Genomic DNA, 8,018 nt, shown 5'->3' with positions numbered 1-8,018 from the left:
GTAGGGGGTCCCGAACTGTGCGTCTAAGGTTGATGGTAACAGGAGACAGGGGACACAAAGTTTTACCCAGGTTCGGGCTCTCTTGATGGAGGTAACACCCTACGTCCTGCTTGATTGATATTGATGGGTATGAGTATTACAAGAGTTGATCTACTACGAGATCATAATGGCTAAACCCTAGAAGTCTAGCCTGTATGACTAAGGTATTGAGTATCCCCTATCCGGACTAAGTCCACCGGTTTATATAGACACCGGGGGATCTAGGGTTACATAGAGTCGGTTACATAAGATGGAATCTTCATAGTTGTTTGCCAAGATTGCCTTCCACACCAAGGAGAGTCCTATCCAGACACAGGTGTAGTCTTCGATCTTCGTATCTTCATGGCCCATCAGTCCGATCCATAGACAATAGGCCGGACGTCCAAGGACCCCTTAGTCTAGGACTCCCTCACCCCCTACCTGGTGCGCCAAATGTCGGATCGTGGGTTCCGGCTAACCCTTGAGGTTCGAACACTGGGGTGAGCATGAAGTATTCCTCCTCTCTAGTTCGCTCGCTCGTCGATCCCATGGCCTAGCTCGACGAACACAAGGAACACGGGACACAGAGGTTTATACTGGTTCGAGCCACCGTTGAGTTGTAATACCCTACTCAAGTGTGGTGGTGGTGGATTGCCTCGAGGGCTAGGGATGAACTAGTACAATAGATGAACTGCCTCCTGAGGAGAGGTGTTCTTGAGCTCGATGAGCTGGTGTGTGTGAGGATGGTCTGAATGATCCCCCCCTTTGCTACGGAGGTGGCTAGCCCTATTTATAGAGGCCCTGGTCCTCTTCCCAAATGTTAGGCGGGAAGGGATCCAACAATGGCCAAGTTTGAAGGGGGACAACTAGCACAAGCTATCCTGACAAAAGGTGGTCTTCGCCTGCCAAAGGCTCTGGTGGTGACGTTGATGTGGGCTCCGCGGTGACCTCCGTCCTGTCGTCCTGCTGTCCTTGGTCCTATTGCACCGATAAGGAAACCTTTGCCTGATGCCTCGGGACTCCTCTCCTGCGCCTGCCTCTTTATCACCAAAGAGGAAACCAGTACACTACGCCCGCTGGCGCCCGCCTGGCTTGGTCGTCATGGCTCACGTCACGTGAACCTCGCGAGGTGCCCCTTGCATAGATATCTCCGCTCCTCGGGAGCCAGCCTAGTGAGGCTGCCCCCAGGGAGGTCTTGGCACCGTCCGCCTCACGAGGCTTGGCCCCTCGCAAGGGTCTCGAGCTGTTGCTGCAGAGGATGTGTCATACCAGGACGCTGGTGGAGCCACGCCATGGGCCGCAGGCATGCAAGGCTGGGTACCCCCGTTCCCAGGATGCCAACAAATATGACCTAAACGGCAGTGCCACAAATAAGTTGCACTATCATGATTAACTTTGCATATTTTGGCTTGAATATTATGAATATGTGTATCACTAGGATCAAGATTCAACAAAAATAGACCACTCATCAAGGGTGCTTGTCCATAAAATGTATTACTCATATAAATAGAACAACCATTATTCTCTGATTTAAATGAATAACCATCTCACATCAAACAAGATCTAGATATAATGTTCATGCTCAACGCTGGCACCAAATAACAATTATTCAGGTCTAAAAGTAATCCCAAAGGTAGATGTAGAGGTAGCGTGCCGACGGCGATCACATTGACCTTGGAACCATTTCCGACGCGCATCGTTACCTCGTCCTTAGACAATCTTCGTTTAATCTGTAGTCCCTATTTCGAGTTGCAAATATGAGCAATAGAGCCACTACCAAATACCCAGGCGCTACTACGCGCATTAGTAAGGTACACATCAATAACATGTATATCAAATATACCTTTCACTTTGCCATCCTTCTTATCTGCCAAATACTTGGGGCAGTTCCACTTCCAGAGATCAGTCCCTTTGCAGTAGAAGCACTCAGTTTCAGGCTTAGGTCCAGACTTGGGCTTCTTCCCGGGAGCAGCAACTTGCTTGCTATTCTTCTTGAAGTTCCCCTTCTTCCCTTTGCCCTTTTTCTTGAAACTAGTGGTTTTGTTAACCATCAACACTTGATGCTCCTTCTTGATTTCTACCTCAACAACCTTTAGCATTGCGAAGAGCTCGGGAATTGTCTTTTCCATCCCTTGCATATTATAGTTCATCACAAAGCCTTTATAGCTTGGTGGCAGTGATTGAAGAACTCTGTCAATGTCACTATCATCAGGAAGATTAACTCCTAGCTGAGTCAAGTGGTTATGGTACCCAGACATTCTGAGTATGTGTTCACTGACAGAACTATTCTCCTCCATCTTGCAGCTATAGAACTAGTTGGAGACTTCATATCTCTCAACTCGGGCATTTGCTTGAAATCTTAACTTCAACTCCTGGAACATCTCATATGCTCCATGACATTGAAAACGTCTTTGAAGTCCCAATTCTAAGTCGTAAAGCATGGCACACTGAACTATCGAGTACTCATCAGCTTTAGTCTGCCAGACGTTCATAATGTCTGGAGTTGCTCCTGCGGAGGGTCTTGCACCTAGCGGTGCTTCCAGGACGTAATTCTTCTGTGCGGCAATGAGGACAATCCTCAAGTTACAGACCCAGTCTGTGTATTTGCTACCATCATCTTTCAATTAGCTTTCTCTAGGAACGCATTAAAATTCAAGGGAACGGTAGCACGGGCCATTGATCTACAACAACATAGATATGCAAAAACTATCAGGACTAAGTTCATGATAAATTAAAGTTCAATTAATCATATTACTTAAGAAGTCCCACTTAGATAGGCATCCCTTTAGTCATCTAAATGATGACGTGATCCATATCAACTAAACCATGTCCGATCATCACGTGAGATGGAGTAGTTTTCAATGGTGAACATCACTATGTTGATCATATCTACCATATGATTCACGTTTGACCTTTCAGTCTCAGTGTTCCGAGGCCATATCTGCATATGCTAGGCTCGTCAAGTTTAACCTGAGTATTCTGCACGTGCAAAAATGGCTTGCACCCATTGTATGTGAATGTGGAGCTTATCACACCCGACCATCATGTGGTGTCTCAGCACGACGAACTGTAGCAATGATGCATACTCAGGGAGAACACTTATACCTTGAAATTTAGTGAGGGGTCATCTTATAATTCTACCGCCGTACTAAGCAAAATAAGATGCATAAAAAGATAAGCATCACATGCAATCAATATATGTGACATGATATGGCCATCATCATCTTGTGCCTTTGATCTCCATCTCCAAAGCACTGTCATGATATCCATCATCATCGGCTTGACACCTTGATCTCCATCGTAGTGTCGTTGTCGCCTCGCCAACTATAGCTTCTACAACTATCGCTACCGCATAGTGATAAGGTAAAGCAATTACATGGCGATTGCATTTCATACAATAAAGCGACAACCATAAGGCTCCTGCCAGTTGCTGATAACTTTTACAAAACATGATCATCACATACAACAACTTATATCTCATCACGTCTTGACCATATCACATCACAACATGCCCTGCAAAAACAAGTTAGACGTCCTCTACTTTGTTGTTGCAAGTTTTACGTGGCTGCTACGGGCTTCTAGCAAGAACCGTTCTTACCTACGCATTAAAACCACAACAATTTTTCATCAAGTGTGTTGTTTTAACCTTCAACAAGGACCGGCCGTAGTCAAATTCGATTCAACTAAAGTTGGAGAAACAGACACCCACCAGCCACCTTTATGCAAAATAAGTTGCATGTCTGTCGGTGTAACCGGTCTCATGAACGTGGTCATGTAAGGTTGGTCAGGGCCGCTTCATCCAACAATACCGCCGAATCAAAATAAGATGTTGGTGTTAAGCAATATGACTATTATCGCCCACAACTCTTTGTGTTCTACTCGTGCATATCATCTATGCATAGACTGGGCTCGGATGCCACTGTTGGGGAACGTAACATGCAATTTCAAAAAAATCCTACAAGCATGCAAGATCTATCTAGGAGATGCATAGCAACAAGAGGGGGAGAGCGTGTCCACGTACCCTCGTAGACCAAAAGCGGAAGCGTTACGTTAACGCGGTTGATGTAGTCGAACGTCTTCGCGATCCGACCGATCAAGTACCAAACGTACGACACCTCCGAGTTCAGCACATGTTCAGCTCGATGACGTCCCTCAAACTCTTGATCTAGCAGAGGGTTGATGGAGAGTTTTGTCAGCACTATGGTGTGGTTACGGTGATGGTGATGTGATCCGTGTAGGGCTTCGCCTAAGCACTACGACGCTATGACCGAAGGAGTAAACTATGGAGGGGGCACCGCACATGGCTAAGAGAACAATTGATGTGCTATGGGGTGCCCCCTGCCCCCGTATATAAAGGAGGGGAGGAGGAGGCCGGCCACCAAGGGGCCGCCCCATGGGGGGAGTCCTACTAGGACTCCACTCCTAGTAGGATTCCCCCCCCCTTTTCCTTTCTTACCAGAGGGGAAAGGAAGGAGAGGGAGAGGGAGAGGGAAAGGGGGGTGCCGCCCCCTTCCCTAGTCCAATTCGGACTCCATGGGGGGCGCGGTCACCCCTTGAGGCCTCCCCTCTCTCTCCACTAAGGCCCATGTAGGTCGAATATTCCCCCGGGGGGGTTCCGGTAACCCCTCGGTACTCCGGTAAAATACCCAAACCACTCGAAACCATTCCAATGTATGAATACTACCTTCCAATATATGAATCTTTACCTCTTGACCATTTCGAGACTCCTCGTCATGTCTGTGATCTCATTCGGGACTCCGAACAAACTTCGGTCACCAAAGCACATAACTCATAATACAAATCGTCGTCGAACATTAAGCGTGCGGACCCTACGGGTTCGAGAACTATGTAGACATGACCGAGACACATCTCCAGTCAATAACCAATAGCGGAACCTGGATTCTCATATTGGTTCCTACATATTCTACAAATATCTTTATTGGTCAAACCGTAATAACAACATACGTTATTCCCTTTGTCATCGGTATGTTACTTGCCCGAGATTCGATCGTCGGTATCATCATACCTAGTTCAATCTCATTACCGGCAAGTCTCTTTACTCGTTTCGTAATGCATCATCCCGTAACTAACTCATTAGTCACATTGCTTGCAAGGCTCATAGTGATGTGCATTACCGAGAGGGCCCAGAGATACCTCTCTGGTACAAAGAGTGACAAATTCTAATCTCGATCTATGCCAACCAACAAACACCTTTGGAGACACCTATAGAGCATCTTTAGAATCACCTAGTTACGTTGTGACGTTTGATAGCACACATGGTGTTCCTCCGGTATTCGGGGGTTGCATAATCTCATAGTCAGAGGAATCTGTATAAGTCATGAAGAAAGCAATAGTAATAAAACTTAACGATCATTATGCTAAGCTAACGGATGGGTCTTGTCCATCACATCATTCTCTAATGATGTGATCCCATTCATCAAATGACAACACATGTCTATGGTCAGGAAACTTAACCATCTTTGATTAACGAGCTAGTCAAGTAGAGGCATACTAGCACTACAAAAAAATACACTTCCGTGATGATACGTGTTTGTCATAGTAGGTCACATTTTCTGTCATGCATGTACATCCATGACAATTTTATGACAGAATCAAGATAGTCATACCTATGTTGTCGTAGAAGTGTTCCATGACATTACCAAAATTATCATCACGGAAGTGTCCACTTCCATGACGATAAATCGCGCATCACAAAAGTGCTTTCGTCAAGGGTGACCGACACGTGGCATCCACCATAACGGAACGTTGTTAAGCTATCGGGTCCGGTTTTGGATCCGATAACCCGTTAATAGCCCCGACCAATGGGGATTTTCCACATGTAAAATCATCATTGGCTGGAGGAAACATGTGTCGGCTCACCGTTGGGACAGATGCCATCCACTCATTGGACCCAAAGCGCCCATGATACGTCGACATGTGGCACGGCCCAACAAAGGCCCATTCCTGTGAAAAGGCCGGCCTGTTTGACTTGGTCAAAAGGTGACAGGCCGGCCCACGGCAAGCCTGTTAACGGCATGTTCGCATATAGCCCATTTACAGCCCGCTAACCCAGGGCCCATTTATGGCCTATCCGAATTAGGCCCAGTAGCGTCATCTGGGCCATCCAATATAACTCCAGCCCGTTTTAACTTCCGGCCCATGTATGGCCCATGACGTATTTCGGCCCATATGAGTCCCTTTGTAACTCTTGGCCCATTAATGGCCTGTGGTGAAACCGGCCCGTAATGAACAATGTATCGCTTTATACCCATTAGCGGCCCGTTATTCCATTGGGTCGTTTCTAGCCCGTGTTACCTTTCGGCCTTCTAGGGGCCCATTTATTCTTGGGCTCATTTCCAGCATTCGGTTACTTACAGCCCGTTACTGGCCTTTTCTGCTTGTGGGCCAAATTCAGCCCGTGGATACAGTCGGCCCATTTGTGGCCCGTTAATCTATTGGGCCATTTTCATAGCATCATAAAATACGGCCTATTAACAGCCCGTTATGGTCAGCCCATAAAACGTATGATTTCCACTCTAGCCCGTTTACGGCCCCTTATACAGCCCGTACAAGGCCCATAGATGAGACGACCCGTGGAAGGCCCATGGATCCTATAGGACGTAGAAGGCCCATTGACTCGACGGCCCATAGATGGCCCATTGATCTGACGGCCCATAGAAGGCCCATGGATCTGACGGCCCATAGAAGGCCCACGGATCCGACATCCCATAGAAGGCCCACGGATCCGATAGCGAAGGCCATGGATCGTACGACCTGTGGATGGCCATGGTCACTACAATGTTTGGGCGAGTTGGCCCCCGTTTGAACGATATAGCATATTCAAAGAATTATCATACTCTATACTATCACCTCTAAAAGAATACACTATACAATAAAGAGACTAAGGCATAGAAACGTAGAATAATCCTACACTATACAATAAAGAAATTACAGCCGATTATACCCACTAGGCATTATGGTTCGGCACCAGTGATAATAAAGCATACACAAACAACAAATTACATACACTGGAAAATACAGCTCATACATCATGGGCGTGCATCAACATAACTTACCATTTGAACTATAATCTCTTCAGAAAATAGGATTGGCCGGATTTAGATAGCACAAATTTTAGTCTGCAAAATCTCCAATTCCTTCGTTGTTACCTCGGTGTCTTGTTTCATTTTTTTGACTCCTGCATCTAATACCTACATGTCCAGTCTCAACTTGTTGATTGTACATTCAGAATCATGTACATGTTGTCTTGCCACCTCTAGTTGATGCTCGAGAACATCAGCACATTCCAATTCCAATCCATAATCATTCGTTAATGGCCATGCCGCACTGCTCACAGATCTTTGTGTTGATGTCACTTCATCCTGAAATGTTTCTGTAAGTACACATGACTAGGGCAAAAATATAGTTACAATAGTGAAGCGAGCAAGACAGACTATTTTGTACATGGCAAAACAGGACTAACAATAATGTTACACATCATTGTTGCATAAGCAGGTGATATTTTAAAAATTATAAAAAAGGTAGTCTATGCAGCTTGCATACAGAAATCTCTCTTAGCTCACCAGAGGAGCATGATGTTGGGGCCCAATCCAAAACACAGACAAGTTACAAATTTAGATAGCATGTTGCGTAGAAGTAAGCAAGCAGTTGGCCATTCTATAGCTCAACTAAAGTCTTAGGGAGCATAATGAACAGCAGAGGATTTCATACAAACATACTACAGCAAGCAAAACTATGCAATCATTAGCCTAGTATAAACTAGATTGTGAGCCTCATTCAATAATAGTTGGTTAATAGACTTCAAAGCTTCAGTCACAGTTCGGCAGAGTAATTAAATGGTAAGGCCTTTAATTATGTCAACTAATAGTTATACAAGTACCCAACATCAGGCATCATTCTTTGGGCATCTCATTAACTAAGGACAAATAAAGCAATTGAAAAGAGCAAATTAACTATGCCTGAAACAAACAATGAATTGA

The sequence above is a fragment of the Triticum urartu genome, chromosome 7, assembly GCF_003073215.2.
Source record: "Triticum urartu cultivar G1812 chromosome 7, Tu2.1, whole genome shotgun sequence".
In the NCBI taxonomy this organism is placed as follows: domain Eukaryota; kingdom Viridiplantae; phylum Streptophyta; class Magnoliopsida; order Poales; family Poaceae; genus Triticum; species Triticum urartu.
This window is presented reverse-complemented; position numbering follows the sequence as displayed.